At 31.7% G+C, this 16,407-nt stretch overlaps 1 protein-coding gene across 1 annotated transcript in view; it reads right to left on the bottom strand.

The window, feature by feature from the left end:
• Positions 1-16,407, bottom strand: part of LOC109061500 (E3 ubiquitin-protein ligase SH3RF3-like) — a 79,223-nt gene that overhangs the window by 61,737 nt on the left and 1,079 nt on the right. The window lies entirely within an intron of this gene.

Here is a 16,407-nt window from a genome sequence, read left to right on the forward strand (position 1 = left end):
CTGGCAACTGCAGTTATTACAGCAGCGGATCAGTGTGTTTTCACCATCAGCACCAGCCAACACGACTGCAAAACACAGACACATGCACACATTCTATACTAATGCAGCAGGTTCCTTAGCAACGGTAAACTAGTATACAACAACTAGTCACTACAACAACAACTACTAGGCCCATTTACATCAAGAATGATAACTAGCGATAACTATACCGGCGTTCACACCAACACATGATTGGATTTCTTGCTGTCAATGTTTTTATCATTCATCAGATTTCTAAAAGTTATTTCAACTCTGTCATGCTTTTTATCATTCCCAATGATCAGCGTCGTTATTTCTAAAAAACGAGTATTATTTCAAAGATGATGCCAATGATAATGGTAGTGTCATTACTCTTATACAGTTGTGGTGCGGACAATCGCTATATTTTCTCGATAGATTAGAAACGAGTATTAAAGCGCTTACAGTTCTGTTCACACCAGAATGTAGACTATTGCAATAACTTTATTAATGTTCTACATCCATTTATAGATAATTATAAACAATATAACTGTATATTAACGTTCACAACAAGAACAAGAACTATATTTAATTTTGAATAATTCTTTTTATTTTAATATTTTCTTTTTTAATCTTAACTATATTATTTAATTTTGAATAATTCTTTTTATTTTAATATTTTCTTTTTTAATCTTAATTAAATTTTTAATTAAAGTTTTAGAAATTTTTTTTCTATTTACTTTATATTTCAAGTTTCAGTTTTAGTTAACTATAATCATTAGCCCTGCTGTGAAGCTGCTTTGAAACGATCTGTATTATTAAGCAGGCTGAATTAAATGGAGAAATGTAATCATTAGGAGTTTCCGAACAAACCCTGAGCTGAATGTGAAGCCCGCACAAGCGCTGTAATGAATAATACATACATTCATATTTACACGCTTCAGGAATGACATTTGAACAGATCAGATTTCAGCTGGAATCGTCCGCAGACGAGCGATTTTCCCACACAGAGTCCACAGCTATCACACACACAAAAACAAACACACACACACACACACACACACACACACACACACACACAGCTGCGTGATGACATCACTCTCCTGCACCTGCTGCATGTGTGCCTCTGTAAAACTCACTTCCCTCGTTCCCTTACAAACACACTAAATACACTGAAGTTACACAAACTCACTGAACAGCTCTAATGTAAACAAGTTTTTTTATTCATTTTTTATACATTTTAAATAAAGCATTTTAAAAACTTAAAATTATAAATTAATAAAAATTTAAAATAGTAATTGTAAAATGTGTTTTGCTATACAGCATATTTACAGAAAATAGCAGAACAATATATAAATATATTTGTTTTTACATTTCTAATGACATTCTGAATTTCAATAATTACAATTAGAAATAATTAAAATGATTTATATATTTTTGCTATACAGACCCTTTACAGAAAATATCAAAACAATTGCTTTTTTATATATTTTAAATTACATTCATAATTAAAATAATTCAAAATAATGAATTAATAAAATATGTATTTTGCTATGCAGGCTGGATCGAATTAATAATATGGATTTCATGAATAAAAAAATTACAAAATAAAATAATAGATTTTAAATCAAATACATTAAAAAAAATTTAATAACAAAAATAAATAATAGATTTTCTATACAAAACATTTAAATTAAATAACAAAAGATATTTCATTTCGCCTGCTTGCATGTTGTGCCTCTGTAAAAAACTCACTTCCTATCCGTTCGCTCCTCCAAACCATTTCCCTTAAAACCAACTAAATAACACTTTATAGTTATATGCAAATATCAACTGAACTACGCTCTAATGTAAAACAAGTTTTAAGATCATTTTTATAACATTTTAAATAAGCATTTTAAAAACTCTCTAGCATTAAAATTATAAATAACGTAAAAATTAAAAAATAGTAATTGTAAAATGTTTTTTGCTATACAGCATGTTTACAGCAAATATGCATAACAATTCTAAATATTTTGTTTTTACATTTCTAAATGAACATTCTGATTTTAATATACACTTTAATAATTAAAATTATTTATATAGTTTTGCTATACAGACCTTTACAGAAATATCAAAAGACTGCCCTTTTTATATATATTTCTAAATGACATTTCATAATTAAAATAATACATACAATGATTATAAAATATTGTATTTTGCAATGCAGAGCATTACACAAACACAACTAATATTTTAGCGGATTTATTTTTGTAATCAGTGTTTAAATGACATGATGAATAAAATACTAAAATTTTTATATAATAGATTTTTTTTTGCTATAATGCCAAACACTGAATCATGCTCGTAAATTTTTACAGAAAACACAGATTTAAACAACTTATCATATTAATAATTCCATTAATTTCAATGATACATTGTCTTTGTTCTATCAAAACATTTCTAAATAAAAAGAATTTTATAGATAATAATGTAAATATTTTTATAAATTAATATATAATACAATTAAAAATAATTATCAAAAAAAAAATAATTAAAATCAAAAAAAATAACCACAAACTAAACAATTTTTATTCATTCAATATTTTTTTGCTATTCATAATTAATGTTTGTGAAACTAAAATCATCTAAAAGCTGAATTAATAATCTCCTCCATTGTTGCATTTTTGCTAGGTTGACAATATTTTGTCTTGAAATACAACTATTGTTAAATCTTTTATTCTAATTATGATACCAAAAAGCTCATTCAGTAACACTACCTTTTCTATAGAGTTTTGCTACACAGAATGTTTACAGACACAGCACAGTGTAGAGCTGATACCAAAAAGCTCATTCAGTAACACTACCTTTTCTCTCATATCATACTAAAAAAATAAAAATATAACACAAGCAGATATAAAATTTCAATATGCTCAGGTTTTTCTGCTGATCTAGTCTACATACTCTCCTCTCATCACATCGGTGCTCCTGACAACCACCTACATCACATACTCCAACCAAAACACAGATCCTACAAAACCCCTAAATTACAAACACTAAAAACAAAAACACCCACAACATATTACACACATAAACACAGAGTGGACAAAACCCCTCATTTCTGCAGGTTAAACTCATTAAAAGTGCAGAAAGACAATCCTTGTCATTTGAAGCGTCCTCTTCAAACACAAAAACAAACATCCCTTTATACAAACAAAAACACAAACAACTCTTTATTGAGCCGGCAAATCAACTCAGACTTCTGTTTCTGAGCTGCACACACACACACACACACACACAAACTGAAAACAAACACGTATGTGACCCTGGAGCACTAAACCAGTCATGAGGGTCAATTTTGTGAAAACAACTATCATTACAGCACGTTCACGTTTCTTTAGCAGCAAATCATCATATTAGAATGATTGAAAATGTCATAACGGTTGCAGAACTATCATTACAGCACGTTCACATTAGCGAGAGCAGGTTCAGAGGCATTGGAAATGCATATCTGATCAGTGTTTGTGCTTGGAACTGAACACATGACCTTGCCGTTGCGATCCCTACACTATAGATCTATCGACCCAGACGTTTGGGTTTGGGCCCAGATCCGTCAGCATCACGCCTGCTATATTTCTCAGCATCTGCATTACATTTACATGCACTGATTTAGATCACATGCAGACACTTTTAGCCAAACACTGCAGCCGTATGAAGGTTCAGCAGAGAATAATGTGACGGGAAGCAGATCAGCATCACAACAAGACTTCTAATGACATAACAGCTTTAATAATAATTAGGGCTGTTGATTTAATGCATTCATTTGTTACGATTCATTATGGAAAAATGTATTCATGCATTTAACACAGTGCCCCGTCCAAAGCATTGATGATCATAATGCAGGACGACTGACTGTGATAGAGTCTAATGCAGTTAAATGAGCCTAAAACTCAAAATATGAGTGCAAAACATAAATCACCCTCTTATATTTATATCATATGATATAGTTTATTCAAAAATAAAAAAAGTTAAACCAAAATATATGCACAGTTGTAATTATTGATATTGCTTTATTCAAAAGTTCAGTAAACAAAAAGTTCATACTGTGTTTTAGTTGTCTATTTTGTTCAATTTCAGAAATGAAAATAGTTCAATCAAAGCCACAGCAGAACTGTTGAGTCAGTAATTCAGTGACTCATTCACATAAAGAATCAGCTGTTTGAATGAATCGGTTGAATGAATGATTCAATGACTCATTCATTAAAACAGTGAATTGCTGCCACCTAGTGGCGGTAGATAATATTCGTTTTCATTATTAATTTTGTAAATCATTCAAACACATTTATTATGATATTTTATATTTAAAGCTACTTTCTTGTAATGATTTTCTTATCTAACATGATAGTGACTTTAAATGATCTTTTGGAGGATTTTTCAGTCAAAATTGTTGTGTGATTATTTTGCAATAAATTAGATTAATTCATCAGTAATCATGTAATTAATAAGATTAAAAAACTGAATGGCTTACCCCACATCAGTGATGGGGAAATATCTCCACCTACACTCAATCTGAGACACTTTAGTCTTCAGTAACAAAGGTTCAGTGTGTCTCCATTCATCTCTCCATAAACACACTCTGAAGAAATGTAATATTTAATCTAAAAAAAAATTAATAAAACTATAATTGTATATGATATTGAAACAACACTGGAACAAAATGACTACACTGGGTTACAGCTGCAAAAGTAATTTCAATGGGTCAGATCAGGCAGAAACAGCTGGTTAACTCAGTTATAGTGAAGACCAGGCTGACTCCAAATGGATTCAATACAAAAAAAAAAATCAGGAAAAAAAATAAGATGTAAACCCTTTAATTATTATTAAATATGACATAAAATAAAAATGTAATATAAAAAAATATTTTTAAAATGTCAAACATCATTTTAAGGCTTTCTTCAAACTATATATTTTAATATGTAAACACCCTATTTAAATAATAACACCATACATACATTTATATATAATATATATAACATATATAACAAACACAACATATTACATAAACAATATATAACAAAACATATTTAAAAATGTATCATCAGATCTTCTGCGAGACATACATATATGCATACAGTATATTTGCTTCTAAATTGTGATGAATAATGCGGATCAGATCTCCTGCGAGACATTCTTTCCACATCAACCTGTTCCCTGCACATTTCTAACCATCATCGTTTCTCACACACACACACACACACACACAGCTCTTATGTAACAGTGCGAGCGGTTCCTCTGGCTGACCTCACATCCACCTGATTAAAACCTGCAGCTCAAACCATTAGCGTCCTGCGGTCTCCTCATCTTTTCCGCAGACCGGCCGAATTCCTGCTCTCTTCTCAGAGAAAACATCTGAACGATTCCAAGAGCGGAGCTGGCCGGAAAACCAGAGCTCTCGCACCAAAGAATCACACTCACACACACACACACACACACAGAATGTTCCAGTCACTTTCCTTCAGCTGAGGTTAACAGCAAACCCTCGCCTGCCTCGATCCAAAACACACAAGAGCTGACAGTGTTCCAGCTGAAGTCATGAGAGACGCCCATCTGACACTAAAACAAAAACACTCATTTCAAACTGCTGCTTTCTGTGTGAATCTCTGTTAAACTGTAATTTATTTCTGTGATGTGCAGCTGTATTTTCAGCATCATTACTCCCAGTCTTCAGTGTCACATGATCTTCAGAAATCATTCTAATATGATGATTTGCTGCTCAAGAAACATTTCTGATTATTATCAATGTTGAACACAGTTGTGCTGCAGCACAGCACCCCTGAAAACTGTGATGCATTTTATTTTTCAGGATTCACAGATGAACAGAAAGCTCAGAAGAACAGCATTTATTTGAAATAGAAATCGTTTGTAACATTATAAATGCATGCAGCGGAGGGTAAATGATGCTGCTTCCGCAGTCTTTGTTTGCTCTCTGTGGTGATAAATGATCCCGTTTATCTGTTTTGCATCTGGTTAGAAGTTTTGTTCTCTGCTCATTTCCATAATCACAATAGTGTTTGTGGGGGCGGGGTTGACCTTTGACCCCTCGGCTGTGACCACCGTCTCCTCCTGACCTCACATTTCTCCTCCTCTGGGAACGCTGATCAATGCTCAACCATCAATAACCTCGTTGACCACCATATCATCAATTACTACTCGTGGTGTGATAAAAAATATATAGCTCACAAAAAAAACACTTTTAATACCAAACCATGAACAGCACTTTTTCTTAAAGGAACAGTTCACCCAAATATGACAATAGGCTGAATGGGTGCCGTCAGAATGAGAGTCCAAACAGCTGATAAAAATAGGCTGAATGTTGTTGAATGATTGATAAATTATCCAGCAATGTTTGGGACTCTCATTCTGACATCTGGCACCCATTCACTGCAAGCATCCCATTAAGATGCTGAGACTTATTAATCTCAGTGAACCCTTACAAGATACACTTCTAAAACTCAACACAGAAGATCCACACAGATAATAAACTCAGATAACAAGCACATTAAACAAACACCTTACTTCTGACTGCGCAGCTCCACACAGATGATGCATGTTGATATGAAGCTCAGTGAACCTGTACCTGATGCAAACCTCTTACTAAGAGTAGATACAGTGAATGCACACGACCTGTACCTGATGCAAACCTCTTACTAAGAGTAGATACAGTGAATGCACACGATGCTCAGAATAAACAGTGTTTCAGTCATAGGTTTAGATGAAAACAGTCGTTTGTATTTCTCCAGCGCGAGTCAAACTAAACACTAATGAGGCTTCATCCTCGGGGAGATTCCCAGCACTTCCTGTCATGTTGGCATGGTTACTTCCCATTAAGACAGGAAGAGGAACGAGCAGCGAGCCGATTAGCAGAGCTGCAGCAACATTCCTTTCATTCAACAGTGTAGAGTCTGTCACCTGAACGAATCACTCGTCCTCTCCGTTTATTTCTCCTCAATCTGACTCTAATCGCTTCTCTCAGTTTAACAACTGATTAGGACTCGAAACCAGCGCTACAAACGCATGTTAATCACTGCAATAATACAGATTTCAGACATTTCTAGAGGAAGCACTCACTCAACCATTAACCCTTTAACCAACCCACAAACAATCACTGAACATCACTGTCCCACTTTACACTTTTTTTTAAACAAAACATACAAACTGTATTTATATAAACAAATAATTTATAAATAAATAAAAAAATAATATTAAATATAAATAATATATAAAAAATTTAAAAATAATATTAAATAAAAAAATATAATTAAATATAAATAATAATATAATAATAATAATAATAATAATAATAATAATACGGTCTACTGTAGAACCTTCTGGTCAATTAATATATAATTACTACTATAAAACCTACTATTATAATAATGATGGTTATATATTAATATTGAAAAAAACGTTAAAAATAATACTATGTTTAACTAAATATAATAATACTTTACATTAAAATAAAAATATACATCCACGTTATATATAATAAACAAACAACGGTACATAACATTGAGAAAAACATTAAGAAATCGTATAATATTTTAAATACATATTATTAACATTATTATGTGTCACAGGATCACCTCTGATGTTACTGTTTAATATAGTTCAGTACAGTTAATATAGTTTAATAGCAGCATATTTAAGGGGCTATTGCATGGAGCTCAGAACCTGCCAACTCAAATTAATATTCCACATCCATTTATTTAATTATTAGATAAGTATCCGTGTAATATGCAGGATGATGTCCAGTTAGCTGCTTTGTGTCAAGGTTTGATCAGCCTGTCAAGAGTTTATTCTGCAATAATAACTGACTGACATAATGGCTGTATATAATCCTGCTTATCTGTAGTTAATAAATTAATAGATCTCAGTTTTCCTTTAAATCAGAGAAGTGTCATACTGAAGACATCTATAAGTCTGAGCATCTTGGTTTTTTTTTCTTCATCCCAAAGAAGACAAATGACAGCTCATCAAACGCTCATCAAAAACAAACAATGCAGAGTGAATATAGATGAGCTCACGGATAGACGAACCAAACACTCATTAAACAGTAACACAATAACATCAATCACACACAGAACACAATAAATAAATATAAATATATAAAAATTATAGCATTATTTAATAGCATTATTTATTTAATAGGTATTATTTAAATATTATTACCAGTATTATTATTTATTTTAATGTGTAGCATTGTTTATTCAATATTATTATTATTAATAAAACTTTAATAAATTAATATTAATAATAAAATAATAAATAACGTTAAATAAACAATGGTACACATTAAAATAAATAATAATCTAAATAATAAAATTGATTATGATGATATATGATGATATGATATAATAATAATGAACAGATATATAATATATACATATTTAAGGTAATATAGATATTATAGATATATATATATATATATATATGAAAATATATATACTATATAATATAACAAGTACACTCCACATTAAAATAATTATATAAATAAATGCTATCAATGTTAAACATAAATAAATATAACAATACACAATTAAATAACATAATATAATATAGCTGCAAGCAGCGATTACGGGGCCAAGCACTACAGAAGCAAGCATCAGACCAACTGCAGAAATGAGTAATTGAAGACATTTTAGGATGAATTTAGTCAAAACGTCAGACAAATCATAAATACAGCCTCTAGTTATATGATTTATTGGCTTATCATATTTGACTAATAGGTGGCGCTGTTATCAAATACATGCGAAAACTATTTTGTATACCAAAACAATGACAATGGCACACAAGTGTCATTTTGGCATCATGCCTCACTGTGGTATGCGAAAACAAAATCCACAACTTTTTGTCAGCATGTCCTGAAAATTTTGATGAAAATCAGACCAACCGTCTAGGACAAGTTTGAAAAAGTATGTTTTACAAACAATTCTATTGTTCTATTCTATTCTATTCTATTCTTGGAAAAAAAAAAAAAACATAGCTACGTGTTCTGTGTGTTAGGACTAACTGAGACTTGTCATAGCACTTGTATACTGCTGTTGTTTGGAAGCATAACCATGACTTTTACTAAAACTAAAAACACAACCATAAAAACTACAAACATAAAAACTACAATCACAAACATTAAACACACTCACTTGTAATTAAAAAATTCGGGATAGCATTTGGAGTTCATTCGATTGGACAAGTGGTGGCGCTATTTTTCCTAAAAATGAGTGAAAATTTGGACAAGTGGTGGCGCTAGAACAGCAGTTTGTGAGTTAGAGACTCCAAATTTGCTATGGTGAGTGTTCTCACTGTCCTCTATCAGTGTGCCAAATTTCACAACTTTCCCACAAGCGGTTATATGGGTTGCCATAGACTCAAGAGTGGAAGAAGAAGAAAAATGCCAACGGATACAGTAGGTGCTCACACACCTTCGCCCCTAAATATACTAATACAGTTTTACAGCACCGCTGCAGGTGCAATGTAATCAAGCCAAACACTCATTAAGTGGAATGACGTGAATCCTGCACAGGAGGCCTTTACTGTCCACAGACCCACGCGTCACTGGAGACAAAGGAGGCTTTGATGTGTCCTTCGCTGCATTACATTAAGCCAGACTCTCAGGAATAATGAGGAGGAGCGTCGTGTGTCCAAACACGCAGCTGTAAAGGGCTGATAGAGCTCTCACATCAAATACAAACATGCTCTGACGCTCAAACGCTGAGCGCTAATTACATTCAGTCATTTAGCAGACGCTTTTATCCAAAGTGACTTACAAATGAGGACAATAGAAGCAATCAAAACTAACAAAAGAGCAACAATATGTACAGTAAGTACAAATGACAAGTTTCAGTTAGCCTAACAAAGTATTATATTATATATATATAGATTACACACACACACACCCGTTTTATACTGCATCATACCACATACATACAAGCGCTTCAAATAGCAATAAGGATTGTGTGGCTCAATTATGAAATGTGTGGATAATCTAAAAAGTGCTGGTTATTTACTTTGTGGCTCAATTATGAAATGTGTGGATAATCTAAAAAGTGCTGGTTATTTCAGAGACAAACTCAGAAAACTAATAACATAGACTTGTCCTGGTGGAGATCAGGGCTGCTCGATTATGGCAAAAATCACGATTATTTTGATCAATATTGAGATCAGGTGAGGAATATTCATTAACTTGCTTATTGAAACACCCTGCTTTGTTAACCTTTAGAAAAATAAATGAGCTGTCGTTTTTAACAGTGAATTTCCTTGAAAATGCAAGATCAAAGGAAACAAACAAAGACAACAAAAACCACAACAAACAAATAATAAACAAACAAACAATATAGATTTTATGAATATTTTGAATTAGCTTTATTAAAAAGAAACGAAACGTGGGAACATGAATGCGCTGCTGTGCTTTCTCATAGAATGAATTTGAAACGATACACTTTAGTGAAATCTGTAGCAATTTTGGTTGTATTTTTGTACTTTTATTTTATTTTTAATCAAATCTGTATCAATTTTTGTACTTTAATTCATCACTTTAAAATGTTTCTAAAAATTACTAAAAAATTACTACATAATTTTTATTAAATTTTTTTTAATTTTATATCACTTATCACATTTATTTTTGAAAGGCAATATTTCTATATAACATAGAACATTGAAAGGCAATGTAACAATTAAAAAAAATATTTAAATTTAATTATCTATAAACATAAATTTATAAAAATTTAAAGTCTGAATAAATAACTGCACACTATTTGCATATCATTTTATATATTTAAAGACGGAGTAAACAACTGTATAATAAATAGGGGTGTGACGAGATATCTGCCGTCTCACTTAATAAGGACGTAAACACATGACAACATCTCCACTTAATGAGCATTTAACCGTTTGATTCGAGTAAAACTAGCGTCATATCACATACACAGAACTGTAAGGGTATTCACGGCAACCCGTCAAAATAAAAGTCCTGTTTGAAATAACGACAATAGAATGTACACAGCCTACTACTACTACTACTACTAGTACTACTACTACTACAATGAAACAAACATTATTTTAAAGGAATAATCACACAACATTTCTTCCATGTTTTAATTGAAGTTGTTTTATGCATTCAAATAGTCATGCTAAAACATAATTTGGTAACGATAAAAAATTTAAAATAATATGATGAGAAAAAAATAAAACATTTCATAGGGCCCTTAACATGTAATTTTTGTTACAATTTTAATAAATTGATGTGAAAATGTATATACTATTAAAAAGGAGTTGAAATTTATTATTAAAGTGGAAATTAGTTTACTGAATAAACTTGACTGACTGCTACTTTAAATGGATATTGTTTGTGTTTATTATTTATTTTTATGTGTACCATATAATTTTGTGGAATTCAGATAGTTGAGTTTGTGGCAAAACCTTTTGCAGTGTTTACATGTTGTTTATACCTGCATAAAACTTATTAAAATAGATATTTAATTTCATAAAGTACAATTTGATTTCAAAATGCACCTACATTTTTTGCATTTTGTATTTCAGTTGAATAAAAGACTATTTTCCCCTATATTTCATCACTTGTCTCGTGTCTCGTCTCGTTCTCATGAACCCAGTCTTGTGTCTCGTCTCGTGACACCCCTAATAATAAAATAACTTTTATAAAAATATTTTATAAGATACATGTTTTCCAAATTAAATAGACTGATGTCACATGTGTTCATCTAACGCGAGTGATTCGTTTTGCATTTCGAATCAAATGAAGCATGTTCCACTGGTGTATGTTGGAGTGTTTTGCAGTAATTATTAGAGCAGAGTTGTTCGTGTGTGATTTGTAGCTGGCGTTTCACTCGTCGCTGTCAGAGCCGCTCTTGTGTTTCCCAAATAAACAAGTGAGTGTTGTGTTACTGTCTGTGAGCAGCACAGAAATAGAGCACACCATCACAGCTGTTTCCTTCAGGAATGCCGTTATTTACTCTGAGACGTCTGCTGAGACTCTGTTAATAAATTAATAGATCTCAGTTTTCCATTAAATCAGAGAAGTGTCATACCGAAGACGTCTACAAGTCTGAGCATCTTGCATTTTTTTCTTCATCCTAAAGAAGACAAATGACAGCTCATCAAAAACAAACTATGCAGAGTGAATATAGATGAGCTCACGGATAGACGACCAAACACTCATTAAACACAATAACATCAAATCACACACAGAAATTAAAAAAATAAAATAAATTTATTAATATTATATATCTACATTAAAAATTAGAAAATAACTGATTTTTATTTATTTTATTTTTTTAAAGTAGAGGGTCTGATCTTTATTTCTTCGTATTGGATGTCTTTCAAATGGATTATGAAAAATTAAATATTAGGAGATCTAGAAGATTTTTACAGCTGTTTTGCTTCAGACCATATTTTGATGTTAAATGCACAAATAAAATGTTAAGGTTTCAAGTGCATCCGTCTGAGAAAAAAAAAAAAAAAACACAGCAAAGACTGATTTTATTATAATTATTTTCAAGCCTTTCAATGTACTCTCATAAAAAAAAAAAAAAAAAAAAAAAAAAAAAAAACTTTAATAAAGTTTATTGCTCCTAACAAATAAGTTTTTGTTCAAAACATTGAAAAAATATTTTGTTTATAATTTCCACACAGCAGAGACTTGGTTTTGTTTCAAAACAAAGGGAAATATATTTCGGTATCGGCATCGACTATCGGCCAAAATGATTTGAAAAATATCGGCCATAATCTAATATCATTCATTCCTAGTATATTACTATAATAAAGTGATTCATTAATAAAAACTTAATTTTCACTTACTAAAAACATTTTTATAATAACTTTTTAATGATTTAATTGTTTCTGCTAAATTTTGTTGTTGAAATATAAACATTTAAACAGTGGATGCCATAACGTGTTTTCATTACGTGTTTCATTATTACATTGTTTTCCAGGTTTCTTGGCATTATTAGAACGTTATTTAAAGGTTACAAAAATGTTTCTTAGACGTTCCTCAAATACATATAACTTCATAAGGATGTTTAAAGAATGTTGTTATCAGATGTTTTCTCTCCCCGTTATGAGAACATTTATCAGATATTAATAAAGTTATAAGAACGTTCCATAAACATTACTTTAAGAACATTTTGTCCTAAAATTTCTAACTAAAAAAAAAAAAAAAAAAAAACACACACATGGAGTGAGTGATTTTAGTGATTAAACTAAAACTTTCAAAGATTCAAAGATATAGATTCCTGTGATTATTAGATGGCAGGAGCTACAGATGCTATTTGATTGAGTTCTGTTCACACATCAACTGAAAACAGCAGAGACTGATTCTTGGGATTTAAGAATTGACATCAGTTCATCAGAATAAGAATCAATATTTTCAACCCAACCCTACAATCTAAGACATTTTTGTAAACAAAACCACAAATGCTCTAAGCAAAGCTCTAGGAAGTATTACAGGCAGAATTTCAATAGAAGCCTATGGGATTTGATCGGTTCCATTCAGGAACACGAGTCAGAAAAAAAAAAAAATGAGAGGGTTTCTACTGTCAGCTTGAGTTGCATTTTAAAATGACAGTCTCTGGTTGTGGTTCCTGAAAACCCTAATGCATGTTTACAAGAACAGCGTTTCACATCATTTCAGGACCTGCTGCTTCATGCAGTAACAACTGTCTGTCTGCTACCACATCAAAACATGATTTCAGTCTTTATTCGATAAAATCTAATATTACTGAAAATATATATCATATAGTTATATAATATAAACAATAGATTATATATATATACATTATCGATAAAATATAACATCACAACAAAAAAAACATTATACTAAAATAAAAACAAAACAAAATACTAAAAAAAAAAACAAATTAAACTGCACAACAAACATTAGAGGAGAATCCTAAAATGAAAACCAATTTCTGAAAACTTAGACAAATTAAAGTTAAATAGAAACATTAAAAATATAATAATAAAAGCACACAAAATGACAAACACTTAAATTAAAAATATTTTTATTAGAAAAACTTTAAAATAAAAAAAATAAAAATTAAAACATTAGAATTAACTTTAATTTTACATTAAGAAATAAAAGTGTTACCTTGGCAACAGAAATAAAAGAAACTAAAATTACTAAAACTAGAAACTATTGAAATTAAATTAAAGCTACATAAAATTTTTATTATAATTTATTATATAAAAAAAACCCCACAACATTAATACAAAACACACACACACACACTTATTACATATAAGAAATTTTAAAATAAATTTCTGCTTTTCTCAAGTTATAGTTCTGTTTTCAAGATTTGTTCTCAAAGCTGTAAATAAAGATTATTTTTATATTAATTAATTTATATTGTAGTATTTTTAAAAAAAAACAAACAACAACAACAAAAAAAAAAAACCATACTTTTTTCAGCCTTTCACCTTCAAAAATGTCCATGTTTGATTCAGTCTATTACTTGCCTTTCTATGTAATTATTTGGAATATTGCATTAATAATGCATAGTGTGATCACAATAAAAATAACAAATCATAAAATTAATACATTCAAATATACACATATAAATCATTAAAAAAACACAAAGCATAGACGTAATACATTCTAATATTTATCTATTCATTGTTGCACATTTAATGCATTAAAACACAAGAAAAACAAACAATTTCAGATGCAACCAAGAATATGCAAATATTGTATTTCATGCTTTATTTCCAAGCATGACATCTGAAAGGCTTTCATATCCTGTCAGAGCAGATATCAGACTTCAGCGTGTCTGTGTCCACAGCTTTTATTCTCTTACTGCAAACTAGTGGACGATCAATACGGGTTTATAATGGCCAGCGTGGCTCCCGATGACCAGAAACTATATGACCACAAATACACTTTGCACATCTTGTTATATGGCACATTACATGGATCACGACGCTTGTGGAATCTGAACCTGCCTTTATAATGATCTACAAAATCATCGCTTCATGCATAGCTGTTAATTACAGATTTCTGATAATTTAGCAGTGCTTTCAGCTGGCAATAAGTGCTTGTGCTCTCAGCTCAGTGGAACATGTGTTTAAATTAATTCAGCAAATTTTCCTCCTCAATCAGCAGACTGCATCTGTGCCAAACACACGCTGTTCTGCGAGTATGAATGTGAAGCGTCAGGCTCGGTGTTATCCGACAATATGACCCGAGCCAAGCATCAGTCTGTCTAATGCAGCGTCAGCGCTCTGTGATCGCACATCACTTCACACTCGAGTGAGTCCTGAGGGGCGTCTGCATGTTTGACCGCTTCAAACACAACAATAGAGCAGCACAACAATAGCAGAGCGACTCTAAGAAACATCTAGCCATAGAAAAACATCCTGCCACTATAGCAAACAGCCAATCACAGGTGTTAGATATCAGCATTGCTACTCCATACAATATATGGCAGGGAGAGTTTGAACATTATTAAATCACGACAAAAAAAATGCAATATGGCATATCCATTTTACTTAAACACTACTGAAGGAGAACAGATGCACACTTGATTATGTGTTTCCTTCACTAATCACAACTGTGATTAGCTGAAACAAATCCAGCATTAAGACGTTTTTAAACTAAAATATGAGTCTATAATCCATAATAACACTTCCTCCAGTGAAAAAGTGTTCTGGTGTGAATCAGGAGAGAAATCTGCACAGATCAAGCAGCGTTTAAACAGCTCTAAACAAATATGTGACTGGACTTTGATGTGAGAGACAACAGCAGATGCACTTTTTCACTGGAGGAAGTGTTATTATGGATTATGAACTCTATGTATTTGAGTTAAAAACATCTTAATGCTGGATGTGTCTCATCTTTTGTCTTCTCCAGATGTTCACTGATGGACTGGTGTGCTGTGGATTACTTGTGGATTATTGTGATGTTTTTATCAGCTGTTTGGACTCTCATTCTGACGGCACCCATTCACTGCAGAGCATCCATTGATGAGACACTGATGCAGTGCTACATTTCTACAAACCTGATGAAGACACACACTCATCCTGATCTCGGATGAACGGAGGGGGAGTTAATCAGCAAATATGCATTTTATAGTGAACTATTCCTTTAAAAATACATTTGAAACCCTTAAAAATGCAAATAGAGAAAACAACAGCAATGCATCAGAGCAGCTCCTGCATCTCTGCCACACAAACAGCTCATATTTCTCCATTACGCTCATGTTTACACTGAAACGCCACTCACCGCTTCATGCAATGTCTTGAGCATCTCTGTCTGATCTCAGATGTGAGAAATAAACTGCAGTGACGTCACCAAACTCAACCCAAACATGGAGAGCACCAGTGCAGTGCAGCTCAAAACGCTCCTCTCTCAGACTGTGCATTTCT

The sequence above is a fragment of the Cyprinus carpio genome, unplaced genomic scaffold, assembly GCF_018340385.1.
Source record: "Cyprinus carpio isolate SPL01 unplaced genomic scaffold, ASM1834038v1 S000006646, whole genome shotgun sequence".
In the NCBI taxonomy this organism is placed as follows: Eukaryota; Metazoa; Chordata; class Actinopteri; order Cypriniformes; family Cyprinidae; genus Cyprinus; species Cyprinus carpio.